The following is a 27,181-nucleotide window of genomic DNA, read 5'->3' as shown; positions in this document are numbered from 1 at the left end:
GAGCCTGCTTCTCCCTCTGACCCTCTCCTCTCTCATGCTGTTTCTCTCTCGCTCGCTCTCTAATAAATAAATAAATAAATAAATAAATAAATAAAATCTTTAAAAAAATAAATAAATAAACAAACAAATTAATTAATTAATTAATTAAATGGTCATCAAATGCTCTTAAGTGATGACTCCCGGACACAAGAAATCTAGTCTCTTAATTAAAAGAGACTATTGAGGCGCCTGGGTGGCTCAGTTGGTTAAGCGACTGCCTTCGGCTCAGGTCATGATCCTGGAGTCCCGGGATTGAGTCCCCCATCGGGCTCCCTGCTTGGCAGGGAGTCTGCTTCTCCCTCTGACCCTCCCCCCTCTCATGCTCTCTCTCTCTATCTCATTCTCTCTCAAATAAATAAATAAAATCTTAAAAAAAAAAAAAGTTCTGAATCAAATAATGCTTGGCATTAGTACAGAGAAGGGAAAGCTCCCAACAGTAAAATTCACAAATGTCTGCCCAATGATGGTACTGAATAGTTCTTAGTTCACATATATAGCTTTATAATCTATGATATTTATCTAACACCTTTAAGTTGGTTGGGTGTTATTAACCAAAGAACAATTTTTTGTTCTGTGTTTCTATTTCTTTATTTAAAATATTAGGGAAAGGAGATCCGAGAGGTAATAGGACTATGCAAGTCTACCTAACTAGATTGCTGGGAAATCATATTTCCTGAGGTCTGCTTTATTCTACCAGACCATTCTGTTTGCACACCTTGTACTATTTAGTAGTAGTGGACTAATGTTATTGGTCACCTATTCTCTATCAGATAATGGCTTTAGGCATTTTGAGAGAAGATGCCCTGGACTTTCCTAAATTTCGTCTAAGAAATATTCTGGATGGAGTCTGTTCTCACTGTGAGCATTAGTTACGTAAAGGTATAGATGAGTCTAATTTTTCTACCTGGGTCGATTGCATAATTGATGTTTATTCACCTATTAGCTGCACTGATTCATATATCCTAATCTTTTTTTAAAAAGGTTTTATTTATTTATTTGAGAGAGAGAGAGAGAGCACACAAGCAGGGAAGGGACAGAGGGAGAGGGAGAAGCAGACTCCCCACTGAGCAGGGAGCCTAACTCAGGGCTCAATCCCAGGACCCCAGGATCATGACCTGAGCCAAAGGCAGACAATTAACCGACTGAGCCACCCAGGCATCCCTCATATATCCTAATCTTAATTAGCATTTAGACATAGTAATTGGCATAAAACTAAACATATAATAATCATATTTTTTTCTGCTACTTACATTTTAAATGAGCCATTAAAATTTAGCCAATCAAAATAACTTATCCTGTAGGCAAGGAGAAGTTTGGTTCTGCTGTACAAAGAACTTAAAAAGAATCCTTTGGGGTCATCTGGCTGGCTGAGTCATAGATCATGTAACTCTTGATCTTGGAGTCATGGGTTCAATCCCCACCCTGGGCCTAGGGCTTACTTTAAAAAAAATTTATATATATATATATATATATATATATACATATACATATAGTCTCCTTTGAGTAAAATTGTAGACATTTATATACATGTTAGGTTCCTTTAGTTTCTATGGAATCTGAAAGTATTCCCATCCCATATGTTGAATGGTAGAATACTAGACTTCTCTTTTATAGTCTGTAATCCAATAGACAAAACCTATTTTTGCTTGTTAGATAGCTTCCATTAGTAAGCATGGAAAGATCGAGTATATCTGATGTTATTTTTCACTGGTGTAGCTAATGCTGCGGTGATGATGGCCCTGACACTGGGGTAATTTCCACTTTCACTCTTGAGGGCCTATGAGTTACTATAGTTGCCACAAGAAACCAACAGTAACCAACAAGCACAAATAGAAATTGCATACCGCACATCCCTTTTATTGTTCTAAACAACCTCATGAAGTTTTTAGAAACTGCCACACAGTTGGATTCCTAACTGCACGGCAATTTGAAGAGAATTTGAAATTCTACCAATAAAAAGATTTGCACGGGTAAACCCCTACCTCTACATCAAGGGATGCAATAGGATAAAGACGACAGGTTTATAGGACTGATCCCAAAATGTACTCGGTTTGTAAGGAGGTCAAAATTCTAATATTTACGGAATATGTTAATTTGGAGAAGCTTGGGAGAGTCAGAGGAAAGCTCCCAGGGAACCATTCCCCCCCACCCCAGCCTCAGTTGTAAAGAAGGGCTACTAACTCTTTCATCCTGTTCTAAGTGGAGAACAGATCTTCTCCTGGCTGCTCTGGGTAGCTCTCCCTGTCTCCACAAAGGCGCCCGTTTACTCTATTTGACCTTTGCACTCTAGCACGCCCATACCTCTCTAGTCATGTGCCTAGTGTAACATCAGATGAAATCTTTCCACTTCTCTTTGCCTCCAGTAGATTTAAATTAACTGAAGTCACCGTATTTCATTGTGAAGCATGTGATTACATTGTTCCAGACACTGTCTTAAATTATATGACTCTGTTAAAATTTTAACTTTTTTCAAGTAACAAATCTTAAAAGATGCTAAAGTCAGTTGTTTAGTAAAGCAGATCACTAAAAACTTGAACTTATTGAAGTCAGTTTAAACTATATGCCACAATACTCAAATTAATTCATTCAGTGTATATTTATCAAGTCCTACCATATGTAAGGCACCGTGAGCCAAAATATAGATACACAGAGCTCCCAGGTCTCATAATGAAACCAAAACTTCAAATTTTGTTCAATCATAATTTGATATAGGAAGCATTTTGGGCTTTTTTTTTTGGTATATGAAAATTTATTACTACTGTATTTCATGAATAAAACTTATGATCTTGGGGGACATCTGGGTGGCTCAGTCAGTTAAGCCTCTAACTCTTGATTTCAGCTCAGGTCATGATATCAGGGTCATGAGATCAGGGTCATGGGATCGAGCCCCATGTCAGGCTCCCCAGTCAGTGCAGAGTCTACTTGTCCCTCTCCTCTCTCTCTCTCAAATAAATAAATAGATTCTTTTTTAAAAATTTAAAAATAAAAAATAAATGACCTTGGTCTTTCCTTCTTGCTTTCATATAAAGCCAAAAGAAAGAGAGATTGACTGCTTTAACAACCATAGCAGACTACAGGAATGTCACCAACAGCATGACCTTTGTGACCAAATCTAGTAACCAGAACTTTCCTGTTTTTCCTCCATGCTGAGTGTGTAGCCCAACATGGGGATCGATCTCACAACCCTGAGTTCATGACTTGAGCCAAAAACAAGAGTCAGAGGCTTAACTGACTGTGCCACCCACGTGCCCCAAGAGCGGGAGCTTTTTTTAAAAAATATTTGCCTTCTTTGATATAAACCAATTCTTGTCTCTACTCCCTACCCAATCATCTCTTTAGCTGCTCATATTAGTATTCGATAAAAAAATTTTAATTTCTAAGAGCTTTATATGGTGGGCTCTATAGAATAGTAGTTTAAAAAATGGGCTTTGTGGTTTTGAAAGAAATCCCTTAATCTTTCTGAGCCTCAGTTTCTTCATCTGTGAAACAGAAATACTGATTCTTTCTTGGTGATATGCTGAGGACTAAACAAAACATTATTCATGGATCCCTTAGCATACACCCTCACGTGGAGTGTGTGTCCAATAAAAAGTAGCTCTCATTTTAATGGAGTTTGGGTGAAGTGAATGTGCTTGATGTGCTTGTTAAGCAGTATGATTCAGTTTTAATAGTAGGTACAGTGGCAGAACTGTCTTCCTCTGATAATAAGAAAAGTAAACTTTGGTAGAACCGAAGGAAGCAAAATATCTAGACCCAGAGCAAGGAGAGGGCCATGGTGCTGGGAAGAAGATAGCATCAGGGGTCTCTTAGTTGGGGTTGCCCTAAAACAGAACCTGAGATGAGGAATTGGATGCATGTTGGTTATCCCTAGAAATAGGGATAACCTTGAACCTTCAAGAAAATGTACAGAAAATATACAGAATGAAGTAGGCTTGGTGGAAAATCCAAATAATCTACATAAGATCCCAGAATAAGATACCTACATAAGCGTGCTGAGTGCTTCTCAGAACTGCCTGAAAGGTAGATGGCTGAAAAGTTTGTCCACAAGCTCCTGCCTCCCATCGGTTGAGGGCTGCCCTTGAGGGTATTAACTATCTCCCACATTTCCAGGCCAACCTTGAGGAAGTACTGAGCAGGCTTCTGCAATTCTGGAAAAGGCTCTGAGGCAGAAATTAGGAAGACTCAAACAATGTTCTGGAGGACTGGGCTTGTGAAGAACCATCCACTGAAGCTACAACTGAAATCAAAATGGGGCTTAGAGGATGAGAAACAGGACTCTAAACTTTCCTGCACAATAGTCTTTCTGACAGACCATGAAAAGCACCAGGACAGGGAAAAATTGTTACAGACTGAATGTTTGTGTCCCCCCCAAAATTTATATGTTGAAACCCTAACCTTTAATGTGATGGTATTAGGAGGTGGAGCCTTTGGGAGATGACAGTTAGGTCATAAGGGTAGAATGCTCCTAAACAGGATTAGTGCCCTTGTCAGGGACTGAAGAGATCAGAGTTCCCTGCTCTCCACCATATGAGGACACAAGAAGATAGCCGTTTGCAAACATGGAAGAGGGTTCTCGCTACACCCTGGCCGTGTCATCACTCTGATCTCAGACTTCAGCTTCCAGAACTGTGAAAAATAAATTTCTGTTGTTTGTCCACACGGCCTATGATACTTTGTGATAGCAGTTCAAACCGACTACTGACAGAATTGAATGCTGGTTTCAAAGATACATCAGATATATGGTTTTCTCTAGGTTCTAGCTTAGCTTCTTTCATGGCAACTAGATTATGGTGAACAAAGTTCAATGCAATAAAATAAAAGTGTAAGGACACAGAATCTTTTCTTTCCCAGAAGCTCCTACTGGGATCGGAATTGCAGGGTTTCCAACTTGGTTACCTATGTAGTCATGATACTGCCACAAAAGGAAAGATGTGGCTTCACAAGGATAATATATTCCCACTGTATCCTTCAGTTCTCTATCCCCATAACCAGGAAACACTCCAGTCAGAGCCTGATCAATGTGGGTAAGCCAGACTTCTCCGTCACCTTCTCTGAAGTCTCCATTATATTAGTCAGGCAGAAATTACTAAATACTTGAAATGATGAGTCCACAGCTTGTTCAGGGAATGTAATGGGGAAATTAAACTCAGCATTAATGAGTTAAAAAGCCTTTTGGTTTCTATTTGAAGGGGGGCAAGCTTGTTGGCCTAGCTAATCTGACAGTGAAAGGTAAAATGATTTATAAGTGACAATTTATAATTTATAAATAATTAGATTGTCCATTCAATGCATGGTTGCAATTTCTGTCCAATCAGAGTGCCACCTAGGGTTCCCTGATAAAATGTGAACATTGCATGGGATATCCTTATATGAAAAAATACTCACTACTGATCAAAAATTCAAATTTACTGGGAATTCTTTATTTTTATTTGCTATATCTAGCAACTCTATTGCCACCTCCAAACACATACAAAGAAAGAGCTGCTCATTAAAACAAGACTGTAAATGTTCTGCAATGTTGTGCTAAAGGTTCTTGGACTTTTCAGTAGCAGCAACATTTCAATAAATTGACATGTGAATTAACTTTAACACTTTACATATTGTTTCCTTGGGCACATTTCTAAAAACTTTTCAAAGCATTTCAATAATTTATTTTGTCACAACAGGGCAATTTGTATATTGAAAAAACACTGTGATAGTAATAGGAAAACTCTTTTCAAATAATTCCAAATGAGCCTTCAAAAGACTCCCACTTACTTGTTAAGAGTCAAATATGCGTACTTTAAAATGTTTTCATAGGATTCACCTAAATATTCTTTCATAAATAAAATCTAAATCAACTTCTAAGTCCCAGAGCAGTTCTGTAGAGTTCTTTGATGAACAGAAACATCCCAAAACCACATGCAGAGTCACTTCATTTTAGTTGCAAGATTCTTGTTCCAGCTCACCTTCCAAAACAATTTCAGTCAAGTAGAAATGTTCTGACAATCCCAGCTCTTAGAATGGCAAATAATCCCTGCCTTTTCATTCATTCGCTCATTACCTCTCTAAAAAGAGAATGTGCAGTTACCAGAATTTTATACAATTAGTGCTCCAAGAGTGTTTTAAATGCAAACCTATAAGAGGAAAGTAAAAACAAATCAAAGTTAATTGTGACTGGCTGGAACAAAATGCTTAAATCGATACAAGGATGGCTCATCTGCTCATCATTTACCCATTACCTGGGAGACGAACACCTCCTGCTGTGCCTGATTTTTGATACAGATTTACCATTGCCTGCATTCTGCAGACACACGTTAAGGAAGCCCAGACCTTCTCTGACTCCCTGTCTCATTATCCTCTTAGCACTTACTAACCTATTCATTCTTTTTTTTTTTTTTTCCTTACTGGTGTGTTCTTCTTAGCAAGGGGGGGGGGCGGAGTGGGGCGGCAGGGGGCGTGCACACAAGGAAAACTAGAGTTAAAAACTTTATAAAGAAGTTCAGGGCCTTCCTGCAAAACAGTCAGAGTATCTGAATTACTGACTTCTCTCAATCAGCTCCCCATTGACTATTGTGTTTTTCAGAAACCTCCATAAGTAGAATGCAAGTCCTTTCGTAAAGCATCCCTTGAAAAAAATTTTTATTGTTGTTAAGGTATTAGATGTAAATGAAGAGAAATAAAGCCCTTTTATCTGGAATTGTGAATGTCTTTAATGGAAGGGTGGCCTGAAAACCCAACACCAGTATCCAGGTGAAGGACTTGAGTAACAGCAATGTGCTATTGGAAAATCTGGCTTTTGAAGGTCATGCATGTTCTTAGCTCTCATCAATAAAGCTGGTGTTTTAAGATAAAGACATTTCTAACCTGCTGCCTTTCTGCAAATGCCTGTCACTGTAGCCAAGGATCCAAAAAAATGGAATATAAAATGTATCTGCCATTGAAAGTTAATATGTATCTCTGAATTAAATATACACACCAAATTGGATTACGTCTGGATAGGATGGCTGTGTTGATACATTCTTTTTTAGATAATTTTCCAAATGAAAAGCTTGCAACTACATGTTATTTATTATTATTATTATTACTATTATTAATGATTTCCAGGGAGGGGGTAAGACTCAAAAATTCTTGAAATAACTAATTTTTCTGACTCTATTTGACAGCTAAATATATATCACCATATATTTACTGGCAATTATCTTCTTTTCACTTTCTAGCTATTTTTTTTTTTACTTCTGTATATGGATTACCAAACAGAAAAGTATAGAGATGACCACATATGAAGAGCAAATCGTGACAGAAGGTGCATTATATTTTTAGCCAAGTGCACCCAAATAGGCTAAATATGTGAAGGTTAGAAATACAGTTCCCACTTTAAAATCAGAGTATAAATAAAAATGGGAAAACCTAGGAGCGCACTGATATGTTAGGGGGAAAACAGAGTGTAAAGGATTGACTGGCGGAAAACTGTGATACCATACAAAAGGGACCAGAGTTAAGATACCACTGATAGCCAGCATCAGCCTTTCAATTGGCTGTTGGCCTGTATTCCACCTACCACTTCCTCAATGCATCCTTTATATTATTTTTTTAGGAAAGGACATTCATGACCAATAACAATGTTATAATGATAGTAAGTATCGGATTTAAGATACGTTTTTTTAAAAACACCTTTAACCAACATTAAAAAGCCAGCAAGGGTGGGGGCCGGGGGGTTGTTACCTAGCTCAAGGTTTTATTTAGTGATGGTTCCACTTTTTCACTCACTGCTGCAAATCAGCATTTTTAGTGGACAAAGGGCTCAGCAGCGGCCTTATGATTGCTTCTTTTCAAATGGTAATGGCTATCCTAACTCCTCTGCCAGGTTTTTCTTACCAGAGCACAAATTGCAGTTTACAAGGCTCTGAGGGGGGAAAAAAAAAATCTTAGCTGAATATCTTTTTTTTATTCGACAAACTGACATGTAAATTACCCTTTAAGTGCTCCACTCTAGGGCTCTGATCATCTCCTAATTGTCACAGTCAATTGTAGCCAACAGTCTCTTCAATCCCAAGCGCTTTGACAACAAGCACAAGGATCAAAGCAGAATCAGCTCCCTTCAATATCCTTCTGTTTAGGATGCTACAAAATGCCTGAAAAAGAAAGGTGTAAGGGCATTGCTGTAGAGGAAACTGAGAGTAGCAAGTATTACAATAGTCATTTTCTCCATCTCTAAAATTATGCTGTATAAGCTGCCGTGATCTTTAATCACATGTGCAGAACAAATACATAAACCTCCCGGGCAATTAATATGCTCTTAAGATTATACTAATATGCGAGCTTTACAAACAACACCGTCTCCGTAGCTTAGGAAAAACTACAACACAGCGAGGGGATAGCAATCATTTCGTAGCAGCTTGAGCATCAAAAACTATTATCAAACATATTCTGTGTTTGAGCATAAATTCCAAAGCACAGTTTTTATTACTTAGTTTGGTGTCAGGATTCACTGCTCCCCCAAACTAAATAGCCCATTGAACATTTTTGAGTTTTTTTTTAATTAACCTAGAAATGTCCAAATGAAAATGTGCTCCCAAATAAATAAAAAATGTGACACCAAAACTAATTTCAGAAGATGCTGTTTTCCTTCCTAGGGGTAACTCTTACTGCTTTCCTGAGAACAAACTAATTAAAAGTCATTTACATGATCTACAAACATGATTCTTAAATAAGATGCCCTTACCAGGATCACTACTTAACAAAATATCACAATTCTTTTTAACTAAAGTAGTTATTATGCGTCACTAACTTTTTTAGAAGATTATTTATGCTTTTCTCAAAAGATAACAATTTCACTCTAACAAATATAACAATATAAATGACTTGGTGGAAAGAGAAACCCTGTATAATAAATTTGTATAAAATACCCACTTTAAAAATAACCTGAAAATTGTCAGGAAAAAAACTGGCAAGTGGAAAGAAATCAAAGGCACATATGACAGCACCTCCATGAGCACCTCCACGGCTGTCCCCTTGTACCCAGGTATTACACGCATACGGCGTGCATGGCATGCAAGGTCACACAGTGATTGACAGCCTTCCTACGCGCAAGAAAAAAAAAATGGAAAAAAGAGGCAGCAAATACCCCCGGTTCCTTTCTCAGCTAGTCCACTCAAATCCCCCTATAGGGGTTTCCCATCCTCCCCTCAATTTCACCTTGAATTCTCAGGTTTGATTGAAGAGCTTCACAGAAGGGTCTATTACAGATTGAGGAATGATCCATTTCACATCTGAAGCTCCAAAGAGCTACTTGTGAGGAGTCTTTGAGTGCATTTATCTCACATGTGAAGCTTTCTGCAAAATCAATATGGGTATTTTTCAGTTTGACAAGTCAACATGAAATATCACATAATAATAGAAAAACAGAGTTGTACATTTAAACACACCCGATACAGTTATCTATGACAAAGCTTATAGTTATTACTCATGGATATCCTTGAGTATGCCTAATCTAAATTCATCCTGAGAGCTGGGCTAAAGCACACAGAAAGAGAAACTGACAGGCTACCATACTTTTGGCTCCTTTGTCCTAATTGATCCAGGTTTTGTGGTGAGAGGAGAAAATGGGCAGGAATCATGGCCTTTACTACCAACTTGGGAGTGATATCAGAAGTGGGAAGAAAATGACCAGAGGTGAAAAAGAAGGAAGGAGAACAAATGAGAATTGTAAAGAACTTTAAATTTAACTAATTGGCAATAACTAGGTAAAATCATCACCCAAAGAGCAGTAACCATGTCTGTACCCAATCCCCACCACCATGGTAGGAAGCACTAGCAGAATAATTGACATATTTGTGTTGGGGTCTGACGATCTTTGGGTGAACTCCAGGTCTATTTTACTGCCTGCATCAGCTTGAGAAACATGTTTTAACACGTTTTTCTCTATTTTTTTTTAAATCTTGAATTGGGATTAATCAGATTTACTTATAAGGTTTTGTGAGGATTGAACAAGATGAAGCATATAGCACCTGGCACATAGAAATATTAATTGATTAATGGTAAATACTGATGAAATTATTAGAGTTTTCTTACACCTATCCACAAGGTCTCTAGGGTTCTAATCTGGTGCCATTTCTAGTGTTCCCTGGACCCTTTCCACATTGTTTAATGTCCCCAAGGTATAGATGACCATTTGGGTCAAAGAGTGAGTTCGCTATATTAATTCTAGTATCGGTCTTAGTAGAGGCATGCAGCCACCCATATTCTCTTGCCTTAAAAACGGTCTTCCTCCAACCAGGAAGGCTATCCCCACCAACCAAGAGAGAGAATCAAATGGGACTTTGAGAAAGGAAAAAACTCAGGCCTGGAGGCCAAATCAGTTTATCACTTCAAGCAAGAAATGAGGTAAGAGATGTAACATATAGTTTCCCTTCATATGCCAATATGCTATCATTAATACTGAGGTTATCTCTTTATATTCCACTGAAGGAAGAATCTTAAAATTAAAAAAAAAACAACAACAACAAAAAAAAACCTTCTCAATAGCATATTGGCAACCCAGATTTGGTTAAGTGACTCACTATAACTTCTTACTCCTCTCCCTCACATTTTCCTGTAGCTTATCACTACCTAAGTAAGTATTAACACCATCTATACTTGATTATCTGTGCTTGGATTTGTAGATTGCTTGAAGCATATTTATAACTTCAAGTTCACTCTCCCCACTACTCAGAATAAGTAGTGGCCAAATAAAAATAAGGCCAAAGTAAGCAAAACATGTGAGTTCAGAGATGTGAAAATTCACGTTAATATAAGAGTAAGAAAAGTATCATTATAAAATTCAATTGAAGTTTAAAAACTCTTACCCTGTATTTCAAAGTCAAATAACTAAATATAAATGACTCTGTATTTAATTAATTCAACCAATATGTATCAAGAAGTTAATATACTTAATACTGTTCATTTTTTAGCCACTCTACTGTTCCCCTCCATTATTAAAATTAAGCTATAGCTTTCATTCTAAAACCAAATTAAATATTTTATTAAATGCTGATATAGAATTACAAGAACAAATTGAAACAATTTCCTACTTAAAAAGGGTCATTTCCTTAAAATTTTTAATTTATTTGTTTTGGACTCAAAATACATTTTCAGCAAGGCAACAAGTTTATAAATGACAATTAAGTTCCCAAATTGACACATAAAAACCTGTTTAATGTAAAATGTACCTGAAACACACTAGAACCAAGTCTTAAACACCTCTGGGTGGTAAGATCTGTAAATTTAATCCTGTAGAGGCTTAAGTAGTATCATCAAACATTGCATTTCCAAAATCTGAGACCTATCAGGCAAGACACCTGAGGTAAGAATAGAGCATCCATGAGTTTGGGTGACCACTATTTTCAGAATCACCATCATATCAACACCATCACCATCATCATCATCATCATCATCATCATCATCTTGCCATATTTTGCCCATTGTATTAGAGCATGGAGGCTATAAAGATGATGCCAGGAGGTAGCCAATAAGATGACATCTCATCACCTTAATTTTTTAAATAAGTGGAGGAGAACTGCACCAGGGTGTCGGGCCCTCACTGTCTCTGGCACTGAAACGTCTTCCATCATGTTCATTTCCCTGAACATTTAAAAAATGCTTTCAGTTAAGCAAATGAGGGCTCTGAGATATCACTACCCACATCTCAGCATTTTCTCCTTCTAGATTTTGCCTTGTACTGTGGTCACACCAGACTCCTTAGGCATAGCTTTGAAAAGTCCAGGAAGGGGGCTAGCTCAGGACCTGTAAACATGTTCCTTGGCATGCTGATAGTACTTCAACAAAACCACAATACTGAAATGAATATTCGCCTTTCTAAAGATCTCAAAAGAAAATAATATCACACCTTTCCAATTATTTTTATATTTCAAAAGCTACCTTCCTTCATTATCAGGATTTTCTGTCTGATTCCTGTTTTGGTTTTGATTTTCATTGTAAACTTCACTACTCAAAAGTATGAGTGATGCTTGCTTTTCAAGTACTTCATATGTGCCATTAAGTAGTAGCCTATAGTTCAACTAATAAAAGTGCTAACTATGAGCATTCATTTCCTACCGTTTGTCCAACTTTCAAGTGAAAAAAACACCATACCCTACAATTTGCAATCCACCTAAATGACCTCTGGCCTTATCAAATCGTAATCACGAAACATATACATGCCCCACTTAGAAACTGAATTGAGCAGGGTTTGGGGGATGAGAAAATGGGGGGGTTCTTGTTTAACAAGTATAGAGTTTCAGTTTAGCAAGATGAGAAAGTTCTGGAGCACTGTTGCACAGCAGTGTGAATCTACTACAGAACTGCAATTAACTCAAAATGGTTAAGATGGCAAATTTCAAGTTATTTTTTTACCACAATTTTAAAAAGTTTAAATAAAAAAATAGTAAAACTGCTTGAAGACACTAGTGCATCTAATTCAAGAATAAATTAGTAATTATGGAACATCTTTTGAAAACTGAATTAAGGATATCCTGATTTTTAAGTATTTTGGCAGCCAATATCTTGGATTTTAGTCCTGATTTCTTTTCTATGAAAATACTGCCTACAAAATTATCTGTACAGTTTTCAAATCCAAATGGACTAACATATGACTTGACATAGGAGATATTGACATGAGAATGCAGGTCAAAACTAAATAAATCAATGAAATTTGGATTATAGAATTTCACTTCTCTCCTGAAAGATTCAAACAGTGAAACACAAGAAAACCACCACTCCCAGGTGCTGTGTTCTGAGGCTGTAACTACCACACATTTTACCATTTCAAATCTCAACATTTCCCTGAATTCAGTGAATTTCAGTGGATCAAGCAAAAGTTGAAGCTCATTGAGACAAAAATACTTGAACCCAAACCAGACTAGTTTTCAGTGGTTTCTCTGTTTTTGTAACAATCATTCCACCGTATCTTAACACTTTCTTCAGGGTTTTTGTTGTTTTGTTTTGTTTTGCTTTGTTTTGTTTAACATTTTATTCTGGTTACTTTTTTTTTTTTTTTACCATTTTTTAAAAGTTATGTTATAAAGATTTTTTTTCAGGATTAAGTGTCATAATGCTTTCTCTTTGAACAAGGTAAGCAAATTTAAATTTATCCCACAGAAAGGCAGGAGACAGAAACTTTGCAAGAAGTAGGCAAAATGGGACTATGGAGTAATGAGGGAAGTTTATAGAAACTAGTGTCTTTAATTTATAATCCCACCTCACATACAAAGAATGAAATCAATCAAAAGTACAAGTAGATGGCTACCTTTTGAAAGTAAGATCCCAGGGATAAAATGATAGGATGAAAACTAATGGACATGATGCACTGATTCAAAAATTTATTAGAACTTTTTTCTCTGCATATGCCCTCTACTCCAATCATTTGATCATCTAATGTTTTTTTAAAGATTTATTTATTTATTTATTTTAGAAAGCCAGAAAGAGAGAGAGAGAGTGGGGAGAGGGGCAGAGGGAGAGAATCCTCAAGCAACTCCCCACTGAGCATGGAGCCCCATGCAGGACTTGATCCCACAACCCACGCAATCATGACCTCAGCCAAAACCAAGAGTTGGACGCTCAATTGAAAGAGCCATCCAAGTGCCCCTCTAATGCTTTGTTTTTAACATTTATTCTTATAGTCCACACAGTTTATTAGATTAGGGATAGCAAAACCTTGAAGTCCGGTGTGAATTTGCAGTTTATAATAATACCAATAGTTTTTGATAATACTAGTTACCTATAACTAACATATCTCAGCACTTACATTATCTCCTTTGAACAACCCTATGAGGTAAGTATCACTATTCCTTTAACATATGAGGAAACTGAGGCTTTGAGAGATTCAATAACTTGGCCGAAACCACACACTGAAAAATGCTGTGCCTTTAAACCACAAAACTACCCTGCATCTTGATGAATGGCTATGAGTGTAGCTTCATTTCAGTGTAGATTATTCTTCTACATCTATCACAAACTCTTCTTTATCTTCTTGATAAATGAGTTTCCTCTTGCTTTGGGGTCTTCCTATTGCCCAATATCTCCTGAATAGAAACTATATCTTGGACACAGACACTTGCTATGATTGACTCCGTGATGAACCAAATGTAGTCATTGGCGAATATGGTCATTGATCAGAAGCAGCATCTCCCTTAGTTCCTCTGCTACCTCTCCAAGTATTCGCCAAGCACCCGGTTATAAACCATTCACTACAGAGAGTAGCATCCACAATGACACGTCTTTTGAAATCCACTTGAATTCAGGACTATAATCACTATAATCACAATTGAGGTATTCCAGAAGATGCTACTACCTTTGCAAATACCATAACCAACAGCAGTGAAGAACATTAATGACCAGAACAACGGGCCTTTTCATTTCCCTGCTTCAGATCTGGATCCCCTTCTCCCCAAGACCTCTCGATGCCCAGGTAAAGATATTCATACCATTCCTAGTGCGAACAGAGTGAGGACACACTCTCACATGTTACTCAGGACAAGCCTAAGAATCCAAGAATAGCACAGCTAGAATCCTAAGGGCTCTCTCTGCCATGCCATAAAATTATATGTGAGAAAAATGTGGTCCAAAAAAGTAAAATGATTTGCCCAAGGTCATAAGCTAATAAGTGGGAAAAAAAAAAAGAGAGAGAGAGAGAGAGATTTCACTGCAAGTCCAGTGCATTTTCCACTTAGACTTTTTTTTTTTTTTAAAGATTTTATTTATTTATTTGAGAGAGAGAGAATGAGAGACAGAGAGCATGAGAGGGAGGAGGGTCAGAGGGAGAAGCAGACTCCCTGCCGAGCAGGGAGCCCGATGCGGGACTCGATCCCGGGACTCCAGGATCATGACCTGAGCCGAAGGCAGTCGCTAAACCAACTGAGCCACCCAGGCGCCCTCCACTTAGACTTTTAAACAAAAGACCTACTATGTGTCAAATTAGGTACTATGTATGTTACATACAGTATTTTGTATAATCCTCACAACCTTCACAAAAAATAAATAGTATTACTCTTCTTATATAAATGAAAAAGATTAAGTAATCTAGTAATCTAGTTAAATTCACATAGCTAGAAAGTAGCAACTGTAGGGATCGCTATTAACACCTTACTTTTAATATAATGGTCAAATTCCTATTAAAAAAAAACAAAACAAAACAAAAAAACAAATCCAGAAGGGATTATGCTGCTAAGAAGTACGGATTGATATTGAGATTAGAGAAGAAAAGGTGTAAAATTAAGGCTTGGGAAGTCAACAAAACTAAAGTAAAGGTGTTGCATGAATATACTGGTCGTTATTTTTTATTTCTTTTTTCCCAAAAGGATTTAATTGGTTTATTTAACAACAACAACAACAAAAACGCATCTGATACAATAAAACTAAATTTAAAATTGGTGAATAAAATAGTCTAAGGGAAAATGCAGTGAAATTAGACAAAATTATTGCAAGGAAGTCTTATCTATTTGCCAGGAGTAGTCTATAAATTTGAATCTGAGCTTTCAGACAGGCTATATGAAGAGGGAAATGTGATTCATTACATAGATCAGAGTGTCCCTAAAACAAAGAACATGCCATTTGCTCAGGAGGACACAATTATTCCTGGTTCTGAGACCATAGAAAAACTTGTCCCTGTGGCCCTCCTCAAGAAGACACAGCACAGAACAGGAAACAGTCACCTCAAAATATGGTCCCAGCCTGCAGAGCCCAACTGCTTGGGCGGTTGAGTGCACCATGTTCATTAGTGCCAGGCGGCAGCATTGCCTCGGCCAGAATTCAGTCAAGGCAGTTCTTTGGGGACAGCATGCTAGTTTTCTCAGGGAACAAGCAGAAGGGATGAGAGAGAATGAAGCTGAATGTGAAGATGGTCAAGACCCGCATAAATCCAATACTAATGCTAATTCCTGTAACACCTTTCCTAGGACACCCAACCCATCTCCACCTGGAAGGCATTTAGTTCCCTTCCATTTACTCATTCCTTCTGAACACAATTCATACTTCCTAGCCTCTTCTGATGCAAAAGAACAGATAGAAACTGATGGTCTCTGCACCAGACCCAGTCTCAAGTTGGCCTGAGGAGAATGAGTGAAGTGGGCAAAACAGGCATAGCCAGGCCAAGAGAGCAGTGGTGTACTCATAGGTTGTGTCAGTTCATTTGTCAGAGAGAGGTCCACCATTCCTGGGCTTTGCAGAGAGCCCCAGCTGCCACTGGCAAACCTTTCAGGAGCCATTACTCCCATTCATTATTTCACTCAGTCACTGAGTCGACCAATATCTATTAGTAATTATTACAGTTACATGCCCAGGAAGCACAGCTAGACAAGATGCACAGTGCCCTTTCCTAATGAAGTTTGTGGGTTTCTAATTGAAGAGGCTCCTAATTTAGGCAACTCAAGAAAAAAGCATGGAGCTGGAGAATTAATAACTAAAACTCTACATGCTGTCTTTTTTTCACAAAAGGCTGTGGGAGAATTCATCTGGGAATCTGAAGAGCAGCCCTTCCTTGGGGATTAACTAAAGACTATGGCCTTGCAATTCATTTCAGTAGTCCATGCCTTTCATGGTCTCATCTATCAAGAAAGAAACTAATATGTGACAAATACATCATAATATTCTGTGAAAGATTAAAAAAAGTTGTGAGAGCTAAAAACATTATGGAAATATTCCCTTTAAAACATATACACGTTGATAAAATGGACCTTAAAGCTATTATTACATAAGTACACCTGAGTGTCTGTCATAGTTAGAAACTTGTGCTAAAAACACAAGATAATTAGGGGCACCTGGCTGGCTCAGTTAGTAGAGCATGCAACTCTTGATCTCGGGGTCATGAGTTCCAGCCCCACATTGGGTATAGAGATTATTAAAATAACTAACTAACTAACTAAATAAATAAATAAATAAATAAATAAATAAACAAATAAAACAAAAGAATAGAATACAGATAATGAAATAAAAAATGAGCAATTTATTCTACCTAAACACTAGACAATTATATTAATTATAACATTTAATGGCTTGCACTGAAGGACTCACTGATTGACAAATACAGCCCTTCTAGAATGTTAAAAACATAATTAGGAGTAGCTTGAAATGGCAGCACCCATGTACTCTTACCTGTTGATGTGCAAACACTGTGGTTATGTAAGGAATAAAATATCAAAAAAGTCATTTCATATTATTAACCAAGGTTCAGAGCATGGTAAGAAATGACTCTATTCCAGAGAGAGTTCTGCATTCACTTAAAACTCTTCTAACTGAAACTAGAATTGTCATCTCCCTTCCCCAACTCACAATCTATACCAAAGGAATATAGTCAACTGGAAAACAAAGAGCACTTGACTGCACAGATTAAACCATTTTTAAGCATTTTAACATAAAAGCATACATCATAAGATACACTGTACAGCATTATTTACACAAGGTCAAATTCTTACCTTTTCCTCATTCAGATTGGCTACCAAGTACTGTGTACTTAAGGATTGGATCCACTACTTTCAAAGTTACCTGTCTGCATACCATAAAAGATGCCATTGAAAGTAAAGGGCTCCCAGGGTGCCTGGGTGGCTCAGTGGGTTTAGCACCCAACTCTTGATCTCAGCTCAGGTCTTGATCTCAGGGTCATGAGTTCAAGACCCACACTGGGCTCCACACACAGTGTGGAGTCTACTTAAAAAAAATAAATAAATAAGTAAAGGGCTCCCTTTCTTGGATAGCAGCAAGAGCAGAGAGGGTGCCAGGAAGACCTCAGGCACACTGCAAGAGTACAAAGTGGTGAGGCACTGTCTGCCCACCCCCAAATGCTGCACTCTGTCCCTCTATCACATGCGAATCTTTGCACCTAATCATGGTGTCACCAAGTCCTGCTTCTGGGACTTTGTGTCTCAGCTAAAAAAGATGAAGTCTTCCGGGGAAATTGTCTACTGTGGACAGGTGTTGGAGAAATCCCTCTTGTAAGTAAAGAACTTCAGCATCTGGCTGTGCTATGAATCCCACAGCAGCACCCACAACACGTACCAGGAGTATTGGGACCTGACCACTGCAGGTGTGTTCACCCAGTGCTACCAAGACACGGGCACCCAGCATGATCCAGATCATGAAGGTGGAGGAGATTGCAGCCAGCAAGTGCCACTGACCAGCGATCAAGCAGTTTCATGACTCCAAGATCAAGTTCCCACTGCCCCACTGTGTCCTACATCACCAGCACAAGTCACACTTAACCACCAAGAGGTCCAAAACTTTCCTTTAGTTGTAGAAACTCCTGCGCCCCAGGTTTGTCCAAACATACTCCTTGGGAAAACCAGGATTCTCAGGAGGAAGAAAGAAAGTAGAAAGAAAAAGAAAGGAAGGAAGGAAGGAAGGAAGAAAGAAAGAAAGAAAGAAAGAAAGAAAGAAAGAAAGAAAGAAAGAAAGAAGGAAAAAGAAAGAAAGGAAGGGAGGGGAAAGCAGGCCCATCTCATAGACCACCTTCTACACAAGGCCACTCCTTCAAGATTGGGAAAGGTAACTGTTTCACCTAATATATAGAAACAAGCACAGAGAGTCACGCAAAGTGAGAAGACAGAAGAAGAGGTTCCAAAAGAAATATCAAGACAAAACCTCAGAAAAAGACCTTAGCAAAGTGAAGATAACTAATCTACCTGATAGAGTTCAAAGTAATGGTCATAAAGATGCTCACCAAACTCAGGAGAACAAATGAACACAGAACGTCAATAAATAGATATAAAATATAAGAAAGTACCAAAGAGAAGTCACAGAGCTAAAGAATACAATAATTGAACTAAAAAATATACTACAGGTTCAAGAGAAGACTGGATAAAGCAGAACTGATCAGTGAGCTGGAAGATAAAGCACTGAAACTCACCCAGACAGAGCAGGGGAAAAAAAGAATTTAAAAAAAGTGAAGATAAGTTAAAGGCCCAGAAGAACAGCATTAAGTAGAATAATGACCATAATATAAGGCCCCCAAAAGAAGATAAGAGAGAGAAAGGGGCAGAATATTTATCTGAAGAAATAATGGTTGAAAACTTCCCTAATCTGGAGAAAGAAACAAACTACCAAATCCAAAAAGCACAGAATTTCTTTGCAGCCAAAGAAATTCATACCAAGACATGTTGTAACTAAAATGTCAAAAGTTAAATACAAAGAGAGAATCTTAAAAGCAGCAAGACAAAACAACTTGTTACACACAAGGTAAATCCCCTACGGCTATGAGCAGATTTTTCAGCAGAAACTTTCCAGGACAGAAGAAAGTAGCATGATATATTAAAGTACTGAGAGGAAAAAAAACTTCCAAGTAAAAATACTCTACATGGTAAGGTCATCATTCAGCATACAAGGATAGATAAAGAGTTTTCCAGATAAGCAAAAAGTTAAAGAGGTTAATAACCACTAAACTGGCCTTACAAGAAATGTTAAAGAGACCTCTTTAAGCTGAAAAGAAATGGCACTAGTTAATGAAAAGAAAACATACAAAAGAAAAAAAAAACTCACTGGAAAAGGTAAATATATAGTAAAGGTGGTGGATTAATCATTTATAAAGCTAGTATGCAGGTCAAAAGACAAAAGTAGTGAAATTAACTAAAACTACAATAATTAGTGATGGGATACATAAAAAGATGTAAATGTGACATCAAAAGCATAAAATGGGGGTAAAAATATATTTTTGGAATGTATTCAAATTTGAGTTGCAATCAATTTAAAATAGACTGTTATGTAACTAGGAAGTTATATGTGAATCTCACAGCAACCACAAAGGGAAAACTTATAGTAAATACAAAAAGAAAATGAGAAAGAGAGAAATCTAAACATAACAATAAGGAAAGCCATCAAACCACAATGGGAGAGAGATATAGAAAAAAAAGTAATGCAGAGGAACTACAGAAAACAGGCAGAAAACAATGATCAAAATGGCAACAGATACATACCTACCAATAATTACTTTAAATGTAAACAGATTAAATTCTCCAATCAAAAGACATATACAGTGGCTGAATGGATAAAAACAAGATGCATTTATTGGTTGCCAACAAGGGACTCACTTCAGAAGGATACACACAGACTGAAAGTGAAAGGATGGAAAAAATATTGCAAACAAATTGAGATTTAAAACAGCTGATGTAGCTATACTTATATCAGATGAAATAGTTTTTAAAACAAAGACTGTAATAAAAGATAAAAAAAAGGCATTGCATCATGATAAAGGGGTCAATCCAGCAAGAACATACAACATTTATAAATACCTATGTACCCAACATAGGAGTATTAAAATATATGAAGCAAAGATTAACAGATCTAAAGGGAGAAATTGACAGCAAGACAATAAGAGTGGGGGATTTTAACACTCCACTTACATCAATGGATAGATCATCCAGACAGAAAATCAATAAGAAAAATCAACCTTAAATGACACATTAGACTAGATGGACTTTATTAATAGACATATACAGAACATTCCATCCAAAAACAGAAAAATACAAATTTTTCCAAAGAGCAGATGGAACATTCTCCAGGAGAGATCATATTAGTCCACGAAACAAGTCTCAGGAAGACTGAAGTCATATCAAGCATCTTTTCCAACCACAATGGTATGAAACTAAGAAAACTGAAAAAATAACAAAAATGTGAAAATTAAACAACATGCTACTGAACAACCAACAGGTCATCAAAGAAATCAAAGGAGAAATCAAAAAATATCTAGAGACAAACGAAAGCAGAAATATGGCATACCAAAACCTATGAGATGCAGCAAGAGTGAATATAAGAGGGAAGTTCATAGCAATACAGGCCCAAGTCAAGAAACAAGAAAAATCTCACATAAATGATGTAACTTTACAACTAAAGGAACTAGAAAAAGAGGAACAAACAAAACTCAAAGTTGGTAGAAGGAAAGAAATAATAAAATAAGAGCCAAAATAAATGAAATAGAGACTAAAAAGACAAATAGAAAAGATCAATGAAACTGGGAGCTGGTTCTTTGAAAAGACTCATAAAATTGACAAACCTTTAGCTAGAGTAACCAAGAAAAAGAGAGGGCTCAAATAAATAAAAAATGAAAGAAGAGAAACAACAAATGGTACCACAGACATACAAAGGATTATGAGTCTACTATGAACAATTATATGTCCACAAACTGGATAACCTAGAAGACATGGATAAACACCTAGAAATATACAATCTTCCAAAACTGACTCATAAAGAAATAGAGATTCTGAATAGACCAAATACTAGTAAAGAGATTGAATAGTAATTAAAAACCTCCTTACAAACAGAAGTCCAGGACAAGATGGCTTCACTGGTGAATTCTATCAAACATTCAAGAAGATTTAATACTTATCCTTGTCAAACTTCTCCAAAAAACTGAAGAGGAGGGAATGCCTTCCAGACACTTCCTATGAAGCCAGCATTATGCTGAAACCAAAACCAGACAAGGACATCGCCAAAAGAAAGAAAATTACAGGCCCATATCCTTGTATTGGGATATTAAACATAGACACAAAAATCCTTGGTGCACCTGGGTGGATCAGTTGGTTAAGTGTCTGCCTTTGGCTCAGGTTATGATCCCGTGATACTGGGATCAAGCCCCTCATCTGACTCCCTGTTTCAGCAGGGAGTCTGCTTCTCCCTCTCCTTCTGCCTCTCCCCTTGGCTTGTGCTCTCTCTTACTCACTAACTGTCTCTCTCTCTCAAAAAAATAAATAAAATCTTTAAAAAAAAAAAATCCTCAACAAAATGTTAGCAAACTCAATTCAACAATACATTAAAAAGATCATACACCATGATCTAGTGGGATTTATTCCAGTGATACAAGGATGGCTCAACATCTGCAAATCAATTAACCTGGTACACCACATTAAAAAAATGAAAGATAAAAATTATATGATATCTTAATAGGTGCAGATAAAGCATTTGACAAAACTCAACATCCATTTATGATTTAAAAAACTCTCAACAACGGGCGCCTGGGTGGCTCAGTTGGTTAAGCGACTGCCTTCAGCTCAGGTCATGATCCTGGAGTCCCAGGATCGAGTCCCGCATCGGGCTCCCTGCTCGGCAGGGAGTCTGCTTCTCCCTCTGACCCTCCTCCCTCTCACGCTCTTTGTCTCTCATTCTCTCTGTCTCAAATAAATAAATAAAATCTTTAAAAAAAAAAAAAACCTCTCAACAACGTGTGTGTGTATGTGTATAACGTGTGTGTATAATGTGCATCAACATAATAAAAGCCATATATGACAAACACAGTTAATATTATACTCACTAGTATAAAAGCTGAAATCTTTTCCTTTAAGATCAGAAACAAAACAGGGATGCCACTATCTTCATTAAAAAAAAAAAAGATTTTTTGTTTAAGTAATGTCTACACCAAAACATGGAGCTTGAACTCACAACCCCAAGATCAAGAGTTGCATGCTCTTCCAACTGAGCCAACCAGGTGCCTCATTCTCACTTTTATTCAACGTAGTATTGGAAGTCCTGCCACAGTAATTAGGCAAGAAAAAGAAATAAAAGGCATCCAAACTGGAAAGAAGAAGTATTTGTTGCTATTTGTGGATGACAAGGTGCTATATTTAAATGACCCTAAGGACTCCACCAAAAATGGTAAGAGCTAATAAATGAATTCAGTAAATTGCAGGATACAAAATTAAGATACAAAAATCTGTTGCACTTCTACACACTAATAATGAACTATAAGAGAAATCAAGAAAACAATTCCATCTACAATCACATCAAACAGAACAAAGTATCTAGGAGTAAATTTAACCAAAGAAGTGAAAGACCTGTACACTGAAAACTACAAGATATTCAATGAAAGAAATTAAAGATGACACAAGTGGAAGGATATTCCATGCTCATGGATTGGAAGAATTAATATTGTAAAAATATCCATACTACCCAAAGCAATCTACAGATCCAATGCAATCTCTATCAAAAGTCCAAAGGCATTTTTCACAGAACTAAAACAAATAATTCTAAAATTTGTGTGGAACCTCAAAAGACTCCAAAGAACCAACACAGTCTTGAAAAAGAAGACAAAGCCAGAAGTATCAGGATCATTGATTTTAAACTATACTACAAAGCTACAGTAATCAAAACAATATAGTATTGGCATAAAAACAGACACACAGATCTCTGGCACATAATAGAGAGTCCAGAAATAAACTCATGCATGTATGGTCAATTAATTTATGGCAAAGATATCAAGAATACACAATGGATAAAGAATAGTCTCTTCAATAAATGGTGCTGAAAAAAGTGGACAGCCACCTGCATAAGAACAAAACTGAACCAACCACTATCTTATGTCATATATTAAAATTAACACAAAGTGGATGACTTTAATGTTAGACCTGAAAACATAAAACTCCTAGAAGAAAACATAAGCAGTAAGTTCCTTGATATTGGTCTTGGTGATGGTTTTTTGACTCTGACTCCAGAGACAAGGGAAACAAAAGCAAAAATAAATAAATGGGACTACATCAAACTAAAAAGCTTCTGCATAGCTCTTTCCACCATTTTGGAGCCTAAGGAGGCCTGCTGGGAAGAGGATGCCTAAAACGACAAATAGGTCTGGAAGGTGTGGTCCAAGGTCATTTTTGCTGGCTATCAGTGGGGTCTCTAGAACCAGAGAGAGCACAAAGCTCTTCTTAAAATTGAAGGTGTTTATGCTGAGATGAAACTGAATTCATCTAGGCAAGAAATGTACCTATGCGTACAGAGCAAAGAAAAACACGGTGACTCCTGGTGGCAAACCAAACAAAACCAAAGTAATCTAGGGAAAAGTAACTTGTGGTCATGGAAATAGTGGCATGGTTTGTGCCAAATTTCAAAGCAACCTTCCTGCTAAAGCCATTGGCCACACAATCCATGTGATGCTGTACCCTTCAAGGATTTAAACTTACAGAAAAGTAAATAAATAAAGGTGTAGATTTGTTCTCTTGTAAAAAAGAAAGAAAGAAAGAAAGAAGCTTCTGCATAGCTAAGGAAACCATCAACAAAATGGAAGGCAACCTACTGAATGGGAGAACATATTTGCCAATCATGTATCTGATAAGGAGTTGATATTCAAAATATATAAAGAACTCATACAACTCAATAACAAAACACAATCTAGTTATAAAAATAGGTGGAAGATCTGAATAGACATTTTTCCAAAGAAGACATACAGATGACTAATAAGCACATGATCAGATGTTTTACATCACTAATCACCAGGGAAATGCAAATCGAAAAACCACAATGAGATATCACTTTACACCTATCAGAATGGCTACCATCAAAAAGACAAGAAATAACAAGTGTTGGTGAGAATGCAGAAAAAATGGAACCCATGTGCACTGTTGGTGGGAATGTAAATCAGTGTGGTCACCATGGAAAACAATATAGAGGTTCCTCAAAAAATTAAAAATAGAGCTACCATATGATTCACTAATTCCACTACTGGGTATTTATCTGAAGGAAAAAAAAACAAAACACTATTTCGAAAAGATATATTCACCCTTACATTCACTGCAGCATTATTTACAATAGCCAAGATATGGAAATCACCTAAGAGTCCACTGATGGATGAGAAGATATACTAAAAATATACAATGGAATACTACTCAGCTGTAAAGAAGGCTGAAATCTTGCCATTTGTAACAACATGGTAGACCTTGAAGGCATTATATTAAGTGAAATAAGTCAGACAGAGAAAGACAAATGTGGAATCTAAACAGCAAAACAAACCAACAAAACAAAACAAAGTCCAAACTCATAGGTACAGATTACAGAGTGGTGGTTGCCTGAGGGCAGGTGGATGGGGGGAATGGGTAATGGGGATCAAGAGGTACAAACTTCTAGTTATAAAATAAATAAGTTATGGGGATGTAATGTACAGCATGGGAAATATAGTCAGTAATATTGTATTAACCTGTATGGTAACAGATGGTGACTACACTTACTGCAGTGATCAGTTCACAGTACATACAAATGTTGAATCATTGTGCTGTATACGTGAAACTAATATAATATTGCATGTCAATCATACTTCAATAGAAAAAAGAAAAGAAAGGGCCCATTAGATACTTTATAAGGAAATATTGCTAGGCATCTATGTAATGTTCTCTTAGCACCTTTTAAAATATACTTTCCCTTGAGTAAATAAATAAATAATAAATAATAAAATACACCTAACCTCTTACTCTCCCACCTAGTCTCCCAGATTTAAGGCCCTGTGAATACTCTGCAGACCCCATACACCATTACATCTGAAGACCGATGATATCAAACAGATTAAAATGAGCCCATATCCCACATTAAGTACAATCATTTTGCTGTAAAAATTTGGAAAGGATTTTTATAATTTTGTTTCTGAAATATTAAGCTTCCAATAATATGCCTAATTTATAACCAACTATGATTTCCAAGTGATCATCAAGCACCTAGAGGAATGCTTACAGAGTGAAAAGTTTTAACTTAAAAACTCTTTTCAAATGTCTTGACATTTGTATGCTACTCTTTTTGACAATGAATGGAGCTGACATAATATTGCATTTTACTCAGTTATTAACCTGAATTTTGTTCTTCTAATTTGCAACCCGTGTAAGTGTGATTGGACCTTAAATATTTTCCTAGGCCTGTGAAACTTGGAAACTCTGGAGTGCCTTCAGTTCATAATGAAATCAATAGGCCTGCCTGCAACAGCCCCAGATTATCATCCCCATCGGAGACCTAATACAGGAGTCCTTGGGGACTGAACCACCAAACACTCAGCCCAAGGACTGGTCACTGTGCAGTCCTGCCTGGTCTTCGCTGGTTATAATCTGACACCGGCTGGTCTTCAGGCAAGCAGTCCGCATGCAGATGGGATACCTTCTCTGAGCACGCAGAACTCCTCAATGTCTAGTGGCTACACTTGGCTCCTTGTTTAAAGTTTTTTGTTTGTTTGTTTTTACATCTTTCAAATAAAATCTTCTTTTGAGGTTCAGCTTGACATTAGAAGGAATAATATATAGCTCACCACACTCCTTCTAACCCACAAAAACAACCCCAAAAATTACTCTGTGGAAAAACCTTCAGAAATAAATAGACACAACATATAACTCTTAGTATTTCCTATTCAGTCTTCGGAGGCTCCTTGAAGGCAGCCCTGTAGCTAAGAGCCCAGGCTCCCCCCCTGTACTGACCTCTGCTGGGGCCAGAAGTCTCCAAGCCCACCGTTCCCAAAGCGGTGGCCCCACATCCTTTATACTGTGCTGCTTTTTTAAAAAGATTTTATTTATTTGACAGAGAGAGGGCACAAGCAGGAGGAGCACCAGACAGAGGGAGAGGCAGGCTCCCCGCTGAGCAGGGAGCCCTGTGCGGGGCTCGATCCCAGGACCCCAGGATCGGGACCCAAGCCAAAGGCAGCCGCTCAACTGACTGAGCTACCCAGGCACCCTATACTGTGCTGCTTTTTAAAGGAAAAATGTCTGGGGAAAATTGTTAACTATGTAGGTAAATATGGCATATTCTTAAATCTAAAATTCCAGAGAGATTTTTCAATATTTACAGTTCTGATTTCCTTGTAGATGTTCCTAAAACAATGGCACCATTAAACCTTAAAATTAATACCTTACATTGAGAACAAATGCTATGCCTTTTATAAGCATCTCCTTAATCTGTTCTTTCTCTTTATTCATTTAATATCGGTTGAGCACCTTCTCTGTGCCAGACACCATGCTGAGCCCTGGTGAGTACAGCAGACGGAGTCCCTGGGAATAAAGAAGGCAACAATTGCAGCCCATTGCGGTGTCTTCTGTAAGTGCTTCTGCATGGTTAATTTAAACCTGTTTTACTAAAATTCAATCCCATATCTCCTTGTTCTACCCATGGAGTAGGTAAACAACAGCCAATCACTGTCTTCTCCAACATAGGCTTCCTGATACTTGAAACACTCAAATTTCTTTTTTCTTGTTCAAAATAAACATATTTTTCATATGTTAAGAAAAAAAAAGAAGAAGAAGAAGGTAGCGGGAGGGGAGGAATGAAGCGGGGGAAATCGGAGGGGAGGACGAACCATGAGAGAAGATGGACTCTGAAAAACAAACTGAGGGTTCTAGAGGGGAGGGGGGTGGGAGGATGGGTTGGCCTGGTGGTGGGTATTGAGGAGGGCACGTTCTGCATGGAGCACTGG

At 37.4% G+C, this 27,181-nt stretch overlaps 3 long non-coding RNA genes and 1 pseudogene across 7 annotated transcripts in view; 2 read left to right on the top strand and 2 right to left on the bottom strand.

Moving 5' to 3' along the window:
* LOC115943109 (uncharacterized) overlaps positions 1-27,181 on the top strand; it is a 388,724-nt gene that overhangs the window by 25,324 nt on the left and 336,219 nt on the right. The gene's annotated exons all lie outside the window — the stretch shown is intronic.
* On the bottom strand, positions 5,438-11,602 carry LOC115943108 (uncharacterized). Of its 2 annotated transcripts, XR_004077716.2 has the most exons (4): positions 11,229-11,602; positions 9,217-9,354; positions 7,994-8,153; positions 5,438-6,155 (listed from the first exon to the last, which is right to left on the bottom strand). It is a non-coding gene; the product is annotated as an uncharacterized LOC115943108 (long non-coding RNA). The 2 variants fall into 2 exon arrangements; XR_014143620.1 differs by lacking the exon at positions 11,229-11,602 and having other exon boundaries at positions 9,217-9,762.
* LOC102730967 (large ribosomal subunit protein eL20 pseudogene) lies at positions 15,763-18,277 on the top strand (annotated as a pseudogene).
* On the bottom strand, positions 20,336-25,165 carry LOC145720562 (uncharacterized). The gene is made up of 2 exons (XR_014143619.1): positions 22,218-25,165; positions 20,336-21,997 (listed from the first exon to the last, which is right to left on the bottom strand). It is a non-coding gene; the product is annotated as an uncharacterized LOC145720562 (long non-coding RNA).

The sequence above is a fragment of the Leptonychotes weddellii genome, chromosome 3 (assembly GCF_054177405.1).
Source record: "Leptonychotes weddellii isolate Sample4059 chromosome 3, ASM5417740v2, whole genome shotgun sequence".
NCBI classification, from domain to species: domain Eukaryota; kingdom Metazoa; phylum Chordata; class Mammalia; order Carnivora; family Phocidae; genus Leptonychotes; species Leptonychotes weddellii.
This window is presented reverse-complemented; position numbering and strand designations above follow the sequence as displayed.